We start from the raw sequence: 13,628 nt of genomic DNA on the forward strand, positions 1-13,628 counted from the left end.
AACTTAATAAAAAGCACAGTTTTACACATTAGAGATTCCATTTTGCATACTTTCTTAAAGGTTAAAATATAAGACAATCTACCTTTCTTGTTAATACTTTTACTCATGAATTAATATATTCATGAATACATGATCAGAAATTATTAAAAATTGTTCTACACTAGCAATTATATTACATATTAGTGATTCATATCCACGACTTTATGGCACAGTATGATGTTCGATGATTCCTGTGTTTGGTGGTATTACATTTTGTTCAGGCACAAAAGCGAGTGACACTGTCTATTGTGGTCCTGACGCTGAGCCGCTCTTGTATTTATTAAATCCAACTTGGCCGTGTGGCCGCTTTCTGTAGTATTTAAAAATCCCAGAATTTACATTTGGTTAAGATCTCTAAATCTTTATGAACAATTGTTATTTGTCTATGAAATACATTTTTACACATTATGGAAACTTGTTACAACTAAAATTATAAAATAAATGACCACTGACTTCAAATATTATGACACATTATCAAAGCAGCTAAATATATATTTAAACTACTAGGAGAACACAGCTACCTGGATTTGTCAGTATGTCATAGCGATTAAACGTGCTAAGTTTTTTATCAGACAAGTCAAGTTTAAGTCCTTTCCTGCCTATAACTATGGTGTAAATTTAGTCCACTTAATTTCTCTGTATCTAAGTTCTCCTCTTCTTGAGAATAAAAGTAACCTGTTCCTTCTCACAGGTTTGGGAAAAATAAAGAAGTTACCAAGTACATGTATGACCTTCACAGCAGTGATTCACTCATCAGTAGAGCTCTTTTTTTTTTTTTTTCAGATTTTCTCTGCTTTTATTTTATTTTCCTTTTAAATTAATTTTTTTATTTGAGTATAGTTGATTTACAATGTTGTGTTAGTTTATGCTGTACGGCAAAGTGAATCAGTTATACATATACATATATCCACTCTTTTTAAGATTCTTTGCCCATATAGGTCATTACAGAGTATTGAGTATAGTTCCCTGTGCTATACAGTAAGTTTTATTATCTGTTTTATATATAGTAATATGTATATGTCAATCCCAATCTCCCAATTTATCCTTCGCCCCTTTCCCCCTTGGTAACCATAAGTTTGTTTTCTACATCTGTGACTCAATTTCAGTTTTGTAAATAGGTTCATTTGCACTATTTTCTTTTTAGATTCCACATATGTGATATCATATGACATATAAAAGCTCTTTAAAATTTATATATTAAAATCTTGGAAACCTCTTATTAAAAGAAAAACATTAAGGTAAACTATCTCAGTGGAAACTAATAATAAGTTGAGAAGATTGGATTTCAGTTGATATGACACACGTAACACATGCCTCATCTTTCTGTTCAGGAAACTCTAGCTCAGAAGGGAAATATCATTCACAGAGAACTGACAGGATGGCTACCAGAGATTTTGCAATAAAATGATCTTCCTTTCCCAGAATATACTTGGAATCCTGGGAAATTTCTCTCTTCTTTACCATTATCTCTTCTGTCACTTCACTGGATACAGCCTAAGATTCACAGATCTGATCGTTGAGCGTCTGCTTATAGCCAACTCCTTGGTCATGCTCTCTACAGGAATCCCAAGGACAATGGGAGCGTTTGGGTGGAAACATTTTCTCAATGATATTGAACGCAAAGTTGTTTACTGTATTCACAGAGAGGCCAGGTGTGTGTCCATTGGCAACATCTGCCTCTTGAGTGTCCGCCAGACCATCAACATCAGTCCCAGGAACTCCAGGTGGGCACAGCTTAAAATGAAAGTGCCCAAATACGTTGAATCCTCTATTTTCCTCTGCTGGATTCTGCACATGTTGATAAATATTATATTTACTAGGTATGTGACAGATAACGGGAGTAACAAAAACATCACAAAGAAAAAAGATTTGGGATTCTGTTCTGCTTGAATTCATAACAGAATCACAGTCTTACTGAATGTAGGATTATTGTTATTTCCTGGTGTTTCATGTTTGGTGCTCATGATCTGGTCCAGTGGCTCCGTGGTTTTCATCTTGCCTAGGCACAAGCAAAGGGTGCTATACGTTCATACAACCAATATCTCTCCAAGATCCTCCCCTGAATCTAGAGCCACCCGAAGTATCCTTGTCCTGGTGAGCACTTCTGTGTCTTTGTACACTCTCTCTTCAATCTTTCACATTTCTTTCGCTCTTTTTAACAATCGCAGCAGGTGGCTGGTGAACTCTGCTGCACTCATTACTGCATGTTTCCCAACCGTAAGCCCCTATATTCTCATGAGTCATGACCTCAGAGTATCCAGGCTCTTCTTTTCTTGTATAAAGATTAAATAATCACCTAATCTTATGAGACATATGTAAATTGCTTGTATTTGCACTTTGTTCAGCTGTTTATTCATCCCTCTTTGAGTCCTAAGTACAATTATTAAACAGTCACTTACAAGGGTGGTAAACAAAACAGTTTAGTTTGTGCTCCTAAAGAAGCAATACAATTTTAAATACATTATTGTGCAATTATCATATAAATACTTATGTAAATGAAATTTTATTAATGCTTGTAAGAGAGCTTCAGAGTCTAGGCAGTATTAAGCAGGAGTTGAGACTTACGGAGAAGTGTTTGTGTATGTAACTATCAATCTGGAATAATAATTTTCCCAGAAATAAAGTATGCATGGAACTGTAGGAAACGCTACATGACATAAACAGCATCCAAGATGGTCATTCAAGAAAAAAAATCCCAGAAAAGAGTGAACAGTGTGGTGTTAGGCTGAAGGGTATTTCAGATTCAGAGAGTAAAGATTTGAGGGGTCCTAAATATGAACGTCTTCTATTTAATCTTTGAAGAGATTGCACTCATTTGAAATGTGATGTTACGAATGCACATTAGCACATTTAAACATTTTCATTTGGAAGTGGCCAGTAAGATCTAGAGTGGCTGAAAGAGAGCACAAAACATGTTTTTGCTAATTTTTTAAAGACATCAGGTGAGCGTTGAAAATTTTAAAATACGTGATTTCTGGGGTAAAATTGCATGTAATTTGAGATCTGTAAAAAGGCATTTTTTTCCTATAATATTCAGAAGCTAATTTGGCATTTTTGCAAGTAAAAGAATTCAAGATGCAAATCCCAAGGCTGCCAGTAAGAGTAGCTCATAGGGCTTCCCTGGTGGCGCAGTGGTTGAGAGTCCGCCTGCCGATGCTAGGGGACGTGGGTTCGTGCCCCAGTCTGGGAGGATCCCACATGCCGCGGAGCGGCTGGCCCCGTGAGCCATGGCCGCTGAGCCTGCGCGTCTGGAGCCTGTGCTCCGCAACGGAGAGGCCACAACAATGAGAGGCCCGCGTACAGCAAAAAAAAAAAAAAAAAAAAAATCTTTAAACTTAAAAAAAAAAATACATTGGTATGGGTGCATGCACACTTAATAGGATATTTCAAAATATTTAATGCTCTCAAATAATATTTAGAAAATGGACATGTTTCCCTTGTTTTATTTTTATCTCAATTAATGCACTTTATAGATGTGATAAAATATAAGTATTATGTAAGGAGTGGGGAGAGAACAAACTATAGCCATACAATTCTTAGAACATAGAAACACACATACAATAGGGCAAAAACACCAAAAAAAATCATCTGTTAATTCAGTTATAATGTGCATTATTACTTAATATTGATCATTACTTCCTTTGTGTATCATCAAATACACATTTATGACATCATTTCCAAAGGCTTTTGTCCCTTTCCAACATACATTTTAATCCATCCTCCATTGCTGCCTTTGGTTTATTTTCAAAGAAAGCTATGATGTAAACACCTTCATGCACCTCCTCTCTGAAGACGGAGGCTCTCTCACCTACAGATAGGAGGTCGCTGCAAATCATTTTGTGAATGCATGTGGCCCCAGGGAGAGGAGGGGGTGAAAGGACCTAAGGACTCAGGGTAACTTTTGAGAGAATTCTGAGAGCAAAGTCTCACACAATCCCAATGTCATTGTGTGATTCCTGTCAATCACCTCCCCTTCCCCAAGGGCATATGAACTAGGCTATGACAGGGCCATGCCCATAACAAAAAAGGCCCCATCCCCAGGATATCAGGCTGACAGAGCCAGTGCTTCTAGAAATTACAGCCCCAAATTGCTCACCCTACTCAGAGGTCTCAGGTGTGCTGTGTGTGATATCTCTATAGCTCAGTGCTATGGAAAACAGGTCTTGTAGGTAGTAACATCAGCACCAACAGAGAACTTGTTAAACATGTCATTTCATGGGTTCACCTCAAACCTGCTGATTCATAACTTCTTAGATTGGGGAGCTGAGCCCCAAAAGATTTGCATTCACTTTAAAGCTTCAGAGAAAACGTTTAGCTAAGTGATTCTTATCTGGTTTCCCAGCGGAATCACATGACCAATATCAATAAATCACATCACCTGTGCCCTCCCCACAGCGTCTGGCTATTGGTGCTGTGGGAGCGTCAGCGTTGTTTGTATTACGTGCTCCAGGTGATTCTAAGGTGACGCCTGGGTGAAATACGTCGGCTCCCGGCTACATTTGTGAGAGTTCAGACAAAGCTTCAGTCCTGGGAGAGGCAGCGGGGTCGCCTGTACGTGGGGTTGGAAGGGGAATGTCAGTGCAGCCCACATATTCTGTGTTAGAAGAATTTTTGGTTGTCTGTATGAGGAGAGAACACGTGTAGACAACAAAGAAAAACCTCAGTTTGTTTTCCTTGTAGGAGCTGATTGTTCCCCAGTCTCTCCCGAGACAAAGGACAGGAGAGGTTGGCTTTTTCAGCATTTCAAGGTCCTTCTGCCTGTGGCTGTGCTGGGAGCAGGTGAAGGAGCTGTGCTGACACCGTTGACGGCATATTCTCAAGATGCTGGTGTGATTCCTCAACATAATATTGATGAGAAAAGGACCCAGCACAGGAGGAGAAAGGAGGAAACGGCAGTTTCTCAGGTAAATATCCAGTCCTATATCAGAGGCTGTGTCTGCTTTTCCTCCTGAAATATCATGGGCTAAGAACTTACAAACCTTTAATTCTCTACTTCTGATGTTGCCTAGTGTGGTCATTTTCAACTACTTAATTTTTTTTCCTTTTATTATAGTCAAAATCAGTGCTTTAGAATACTTCTCCCTCATGTCCCAGAGCCTTTTCTCAGGTGTCTGCATCAAGGCTCCCTGCAGAGCCTGAAGAATTCTCACCAAGAATTAATGACTTTCAGCTACTGAGAGCTCTTTGTGAGAGATCAACACGGGAAGGCATTGATAGCCAAGCTTCCCACTGGGGTGGGGCTGGATCTGGGGATCTTAGTGAAGAAGAGAAGAGTGAAGTGTTTAGTTGATATATGGATGCAACATCAGCTCTTTAGAACAGGATTAAGGAAATGCACATATAAACAGGTTGACTTTAGTGGTCCAGAATTCCTCAAAGTTCTGAAGAAAACATTAGACTATTTGTAAGAAAAACTTACTATTTAAATGCACTGTTAGGGATACGGAACAAGGGAGGTATATATGGATTGGAATTTGCATAAAACTCATATTTTCCCCTGGTAGATTCTGATTTCCTTATTTTTGCCCAAAATACCTAAGCAGTGATAATGTGTCCTGCTGCGTGCTTCAGTCACCTGATACCAATTTATCCCATTACACCTGAGGTTCACTGATTCAGGTACTTTCTGCCAATTTCCTGCACTATGAAGTTCAAAATTTTTTTAGCCTTAATAACAGTCTTGGAAAGATTTAATGAGGGAAATGTATAAACCATTCCAGTTAATGTAGAAACTCCATTTCTTTTTAGTTTCTCTTTGTTTGCAGTTGGCTTTGAAATATAAAAATTCAACTTTACTTATTAGAGATACTGGGTTTTGTAAGTGAAGGTTTTTTTTTTTTTTTTTTTTTTCTTGCGATACACAGGCCTCTCACTGTTGTGGCCTCTCCCGTTACGGAGCACAGGTTCTGGACGCGCCGGCTCTAGACGCCCAGGCTCAGTGGCCATGACTCATGAGCCCAGCTGCTCCGCGGCATGTGGGATCTTCTCGGACCAGGGCACGAACCCGTGTCCCCTGCATTGGCAGGCGAACTCTCAACCACTGTGCCAGCAGGGAAGCCCTTAAGTGAAGGTTTTCTTCAAGCCTTTTCATCAGTCAAGGTTTTGTCAGTTTCCATTATACTCCACACTCATGTTGCCGACATACTCTTTTTTTTTTTAATCACTCCTTTGCATTCTCCAGAAAGTTTCCAAGCATCATATTACATTAATGGTGTCAAATTTCTAATATATAGCTCAGCATAAACTATAAAGATCTTAAAGGAATGAAAAGATTTAAACCAATAGCTCTAATTTATTTTATATCACTATGTATGTTTGCACCCTAGTGTATTTTTAAAATACAAAGATTATCCTCCACAGATTTATAAGATTTATCTAAGTAAAAATTTTGATTTCGTTGACATGTATACTTTCTTCTCTGTCACGTTTATGTTTTTAAATTTTATTGAAGTATAGTTGATTTACAATATTGTGTTAATTTCTGCAGTATAGCAAAGTGACTCATTTATAGATATATATATTCTTGTTCATATTCTTTTCCATTATGATTTATCACAGGATATTGAATGCAGTTCCCTGTGCTATACAGTAGGACCTTGTTGTTTATCCTTCCTATATATACTAGTTTGCATCTGCTAATCCCAAACTCCCTCCCCCAAATCCCCTCCCCCTTGGCAACCACAAGTCTGTTCTCTGTGTCTGTGAGTCTGTTTCTGTTGTGTAGACATATTCATTTGTGTTGTAGTTTGGACTCCACATACTCTATCACTTTAAATATGTACAAAGTTGCTCTTTTTATGTATAACTGTGTGCACGATATGTTAACATTGTCTGATCCTTTTTTACTGTTTCTGTTGCTCTTCCCAGTTATGGAAACTGCTATAAACTTTGAGTAGGATTGTCTGTGTATTTGTCTATGTTCTTTTTAGATGAATTCTAGTTCAAGTAAACTGGAGTGAAACCCAAGCTCTACCATTTTATGGATGTTTGACAAAATATTCTCAAAAAAAGGAAGAGTAACATTATGTTTCTTCAATTATTTATGTGGTGCATTCAATAATATGTTAAAAAAGGTAGAAAGCTATATTATATATCATAAATATTGAGAAAGAATTGTTGCTGGTATGCTTACTATTCTATTAGACCTGCAAAATCCATTAAACACTTTAAGTTCAAAGTTAACCATAGATTGTTACCATGCTGTTCTACTGTTATGGTATCAAAATATGTGGTACATGGACCAGAGACATTGGCATTACTAGTTAAAAGTGAGCTTGTTAAAAATGTGGAACTCAGGCTCCACTCCAGAGCTCTTGAGTCAAAAATCTGCATTTTTACATTATCCCCAGTTTGCTTTCTTACATATTAAAATATGACAGTTTTACTTCTAACTCATTATGATTTTTCCACCTGAGAAATATATACAGTTTATCCTGTGTAATGGAAGTACAACATTCAAAAATGCATATGCCTGTGTTGATGCCATCATTTTATAATTTCTCTTCAAGATAATAATGGTCTCTATAGTGGTGTCATGAATCATATGTCATCCTCTTTTCTTGGAGTTAGAAATACGATACAGAACATTTCTGTGTAAAAAAAATTATTTTATTGCATAATTCAAGACACTGTCCTAAATCAAACCAGTTCTCTTAACTTGCTGTTTTCATCTTGGGTCAAATAATGAACTCTTCCCATCGCCACTTGGCAAATGTACTCTTTAATCTCAGGGACTGTTGACATTCACAAATGTGGCCATAGAATTTTCTCAGGATGAGTGGGAATGCCTGATCTTGTTCATAAGAATGTGATGTTAGAGAACTATAGGAACCTGGTCTCCTTGGGTGTGGATAACTTCCTTCCAGAATTCCTTATCCGTCCACAGGGTTTTGGTTCCTTCGTTTGTAGAAAGTCTCCTGGAATCTTCTGTGTCCTACAATAGAGTTTCAGATCCCTGCTTTCAAGTAAAAAATGGGAGTTTGTGGGTATAGACAGAAAGGCTGCATGATGATTCATCGTAATTCCAACCTTCTTTCTTGAGGTAATCTTCATCCTTCACTAGATTAGTGGTAATTCTGTAAGTTCAGTGCTATAAGATAGTGCTGCCCACATCTTAAAATCAGACTTTTACCCTTTATTTTTTACTTAATAGTTCTTGGTCAGAATCTCAGGATCTGATTTTTTAACTGTTGTCTACTACAATAAAGGAGCTTTCAAAAGACCGGTAATTGGGGAAGTCCATTTCTAGAATATTTTAACATTCTACAATACCTTCTCTTCTCATCTAAGCTCAATACTGGATTGGAAACTGTAGGATCTCCAGGAAAACTTATGTTCATTTTTCTAATTAACAGGTCCTCTTTTTGGAGTAAAAGAAGAATCCCTGAGATGTGAAGGGAATGGAGACAGTAGCTGTATAACCAGGTACGTGCGAATGGATGAAGCAGATGACACAGGTGAGAGGTCCAAAGATCGCAGAGGAAGTCATATCTTATAATATGGCTTGGGAAGGCATGCTTCAATGGAAATGATTTTTGCGAAGCCTAGATTTATTTCTGTTGCTGTCATAGAGGGGCATCTCCTGCCCCCATCTTAGGCTCTTAAATCCTCCATGTATTCGTCTTCAGCCCCAGTGATTATCCCTCACCTTCACAGTGAGAGCCAAAATCCTCCTCTTGGCCTGTGATGACCCTCATGACCTGACTGCTGTTCGGTTGCTTTGGAGGTTCTAGGGAAAACTGTTTACATTTCTGAGTAACTCTATGTTAAGTTCTGTTTCTGCCTCAAGTCAGAACTGTGTGAGGAGAGTCATGGAGATATTGGGATTAGGTGACAAAATTCTTGGAATACCCAATCCAATGGAAACTTCAAACATGACCCTACAAAGTTCAGACTCAGTCATTTCATCAGAGCATCAAGCATCTCCCCAGAATTAGAGAATGTAATCCTCCATTTTACTTCCAATGAACTAACATGAGACATTTTTACTTTCTATGAACTAACGTGAGACATTTTAAGTGTACTTGCCCAATCCATCAATGGTAGAATAACTTAATATGTTTATTTATCTCATAGAAGTCTTGAATATGTTCATTCCATAGCAGCGCTTGGAACATAGGCTACCATATTTTAAAGTCCCAATTGTTGTTTAATTTCCTAATAACTGTAAGTTTATAAGTCTGCCTTATTTAATATGGCGTTATGCTTGCTGCGTCCTGTATTTTTTCACTTTCTCGTTAGTTCTGTGTCAAAATCATACATGATTTTAGAGTCAAAAGATCTAGTATAACATGCTCAGGTGAAAACGTCTTTGGTAAGAAGGGCCTTAGATAATTAGAAGGCACCCTGTATTTGTGAAAATCTGTGGTTCATTTCTCCAACCAAAAAGTAGTCATCTTATTCATTTACTTTCCTCAGTGTGTATCTGAATCATGGTATGATGTGATCACAACTATTATTTTATATATCGATGATTCTCTGCAGATTTTACAACTTTCATGTTCTTTTATTTTTAAATAAGGTTTTATTTTTCTTCTAAAGTATGGGTTACAGCCTTGATAATTTGTGTATGTATAGCAGTAATAATAACATGACAAATTTCTCTGCTGTTATTTAAATAATTCATTCAAATTTTCCATTAGAGATTTTTAAATGATTCATTGTAATGCATTTTCTGTGAAATTCTCCTGCCTTGCAACACATGCCAGTGATTCAGAATGGTTGCTTTATGCGTGCATAAACCATTTCGAAATTATAGTATTTAGAAGGATTATATTTTAATAGTATATACATGATTTTTCAGAAATTGAGAGTAAAATTTTCTCTTATTCTTGTTTAGCAATTCCATAACTATTTGCTTTTTTTTTAAATGATAGGTTCTCCCAAGTTAGTTAATTGTATTTTTGTCTTTACCTATATTTCATGAATGTACATGGCAATTTTCAACTCAGTACACTTAAGACAGTGTGGTGTTGCATTCAAATTTGAATGTCCCATATGTCCACTGCCAATAAAATTATGCATGTCTTTGTCTTTTAATTATTACCCCTACTGTGTTTGCGGCTTACCTACTTTATTTCTCTTCTTAGTTAATGATCAATGTTTGTTTTATTCTGTCTTGGTGAGTAGTTATAGAAATAGTCTTAATTTCACATCTATTTACTGATGAATTTATATTATTGTTGTGTGAGGGAAATTCTATTTTTAATTTTTTGAGAAACCTCCATATTGTGTTTTATAGCGATTGTGACATTTTATATTTCCTTAGTGCATAAGGATTCCGATTTCTCCACATCCTTGCATATATATATATATATATATATATATATATGCAAGTTGGGTGTAAGGTGACACCTCATTGTTGTTTTCTTTTTTATTTCTCAAATGATTACTGATTTTTAGTATCTTTCACATTTCTGTTGTCCATAAGTGTATCTTATTTGGATTAATGTCTATTTAATCCTTTGCCCATACATTGTGTTATTTGTTTCTTAATGTTGCTAGGAGTTGCAACATAAACACAATGTTTTATGTTGTAGGAGTTTTTTATGTATTCTGGATTGTAACTCCATATGAGTTACATGCTTTGCAAAATTTTTCTCTTATTCCACAGGATGCCTTTTCACCCCATTGACTGTTTCCTCTAATGTGCATGAGTTTTTACATGTAATGTAATCCCATTGGCTTTTCTTTAAAAATATTTATTTATTTATTTTATTTTTGGCTTTGACGGGTCTTAGCTGCGGCACATGGGATCTTTGTTGGGGCATGCAGGATCCTCCCCTGCAGCGCGTGGACTTCTCTCTAGTTGTGGTGCACAGGCTCCAGAGCACATGGGCTCTGTAGTTGTGGCAAGTGAGCTCTGTAGTTGCAGCACACGTGCTATCTAGTTGTGGCCTACGTGCTCAGTAGTTGCAGTGTGCAGGCTTAGTCACCCCACGGCATGTGGGATCTTAGTTCCCCAACCAGGGATTGAAACCGTGTTCCCTGCATTGGAAGACAGATTTGTAACCACTGGACCACCACTGGACCACCCTGACTGTATTTGCTTTTGTTGCCTGAGTTTTTGGTTTCATATACAAGAAATCTTTGCCAGAGCAAATGTCTTAGGACATTTCCCCACTGTTTTCTTCTAAGAGATACATAGATACAGGTTTATGTTTAAATCTTCAGTCCCTTTTGAGATAGTATTTGTAAGTGATGTTAGGTAAGAGTTCAACTTCATTCTTCTTCATTCAAACATCCAACTTTCCCAGTGCCATTTGCTTAAGATACTATCCTTTTCCCATTGGGTGGTATAGGCACTCTTGTTGAGGATTATTTGACCATGACCTTGAGACCTTATATTTGTGCTCTCTTTATTGTTCCATTATTCTTTTTCTGTCTACATGTTTGTACTACCCTTTTTGATAACTATAGCGTTGTAAAATGCTATAGTTTTATGTTTTAAAAATCAGGAAGTGGGGCTTCCCTGGTGGCGCAGTGGTTGAGAGTCCGCCTGCCGATGCAGGGGACATAGGTTCATGCCCCAGTCCGGGAAGATCCCACATGCCGCGGAGCAGCTGGGCCCGTGGGAGAGGCCACAACAGTGAGAGGCCCGCGTATCACAAAAAAAAAAAAAAATCAGGAAGTGTCATGCCTCCAACTTCACACTTTCTCTACTAGAATGTTTTGGACGTTTAGTGTTTTGTGATATTCCACATACATTTTAGAATGAGCTTTTCTATTTGTGTCAAAATTTTGATTGGGATTTTGATAGAGATTGCTTTGCAACTATAGGTCACCTTGGGTACTATTGACAGCTTAATGATATTAAGTGTTCCAGTTCAGGAACATGGAATGTGTTTTTGTTTATTTATATATTCTCTATTTGCCTCCAGCAATCTTTTATAATTTTTATCATACAAGTCTTTCACCCATTCATTAAGTTAACTCCTAAGTATTTTATTCTCTTTGACGCTACAGAATATAAATGTATATATATTCTTTTTTTAACATCTTTATTGGAGTATAATTGCATTACAATGGTGTGTTAGTTTCTGCTTTATAACAAAATAAATCAGCTATACATATACATATATCCCCATATCTCCTCCCTCTTGCGTCTCCCTCCCACCCTCCCTAGCCCACCCCTCTAGGTGATCATAAAGCACTGAGCTGATCTCCCTGTGCTCTGTGGCTGCTTCCCACTAGCTAGCTATTTTACATTTCGTAGTATATATAAGTCCATGTCGCTCTCTCACTGTACATATATTCTTAATATCTTTCTTGATTTTTTTCTGTTATAGAAACACAACTAATTTTTATGTTTGATTTTATATTTTGAATTCTGCTAAATTTGTTTATAAGTTCTGTATTTGTTTATTCATGAGGATTCTTTAGGGTTTTCTATGTAAGATTTTATCATCTGTGAATAGAGATCACTTTACTTCCTCCTTTCTGAATTGGATGCCCCCCTTTTTTATTGGTCTGATAGTTTTATCTAGGCAATACAGTACTATGTTGAATTAAAGTCATGAAAGTGTACATTCTTGACTTTATTGATTGCAAAGGAAAGGCTTTCAGTATTCCACTATGGAGTATATTGATAACTCTGGGCGTTTTGTTGTTTTTTTTGTTTTCTTTTGTTTTTTTTGGACCTGTTGGAAATGTTTGTCATTTCTTCTTGTTTATTAAAGTTTTTACTGAATACACAATCAAAAAAAATTTTCAATTTCCATCTTTGTTTAAATGCCATCTTTATCTAAATTCTTTTGATCTTCTCCAAAACCAGCAACTCTTTTTTTTTTTTAACATCTTTATTGGAGTATAATTGCTTTACAATGGTGTGTTAGTTTCTGCTTTATAACAAAGTGAATCAGTTATACATATACATATGTTCCCATATCTCTTCCCTCTTGGGTCTCCCTCCCTCCCACCCTCCATATCCCACCCCCTAGGTGGTCACAAAGCATGGAGCTGATCTACCTGTGCTATGCGGCTGCTTCCCACTAGCTATCTATCTTACGTTTGGTAGTGTATGTATCTCCATGCCACTCTCTCACTTTGTCACAGCTTACCCTTCCCCTTCCCCTTCCCCTTCCCCATATCCTCAAGTCCATTCTCTAGTAGGTCTGTGTCTTTATTCCCATCTTACCCCTAAGTTCTTCATGACCTTTTTTTTTCTTAGATTCCATATATATATGTTAGCATACGGTATTTGTCTTTCCCTTTCTGACTTAATTCACTCTGTATGACAGACTCTAGGTCCATCCACCTCACTACAAATAACTCAATTTCGTTTCTTTTTATAGCTGAGTAATATTCCATTGTATATATGTGCCAAATCTTCTTTATCCATTCATTCAATGATGGACACTTAGGTTGCTTCCATCTATTGGCTATTGTAAATAGAGCTGCAATGAACATTGTGGTACATGACTGTTTTTGAATTATGGTTTTCTCAGGGTATATGCCCAGTAGTGGGATTGCTGGGTCATATGGTAGTTCTATTTGTAGTTTTTTAAGGAACTTCCATACTGTTCTCCATAGTGGCTGTACCAATTCACATTCCCAACAGCAGTGCAAGAGTGTTCCCTTTTCTCCACACC

The 13,628-nt window shown here is 37.1% G+C and overlaps 1 long non-coding RNA gene across 1 annotated transcript; it reads left to right on the forward strand.

Moving 5' to 3' along the window:
* Positions 1 to 2,089: 2,089 nt before the first annotated feature.
* LOC125962719 (uncharacterized) lies at positions 2,090 to 10,077 on the forward strand. Its single transcript, XR_007474360.1, has 2 exons — positions 2,090 to 4,943; positions 8,394 to 10,077. It is a non-coding gene; the product is annotated as an uncharacterized LOC125962719 (long non-coding RNA).
* The last annotated feature ends 3,551 nt before the right edge of the window (positions 10,078 to 13,628 follow it).

Source organism: Orcinus orca, chromosome 20 (assembly GCF_937001465.1).
Source record: "Orcinus orca chromosome 20, mOrcOrc1.1, whole genome shotgun sequence".
Classification (NCBI taxonomy): Eukaryota; Metazoa; Chordata; class Mammalia; order Artiodactyla; family Delphinidae; genus Orcinus; species Orcinus orca.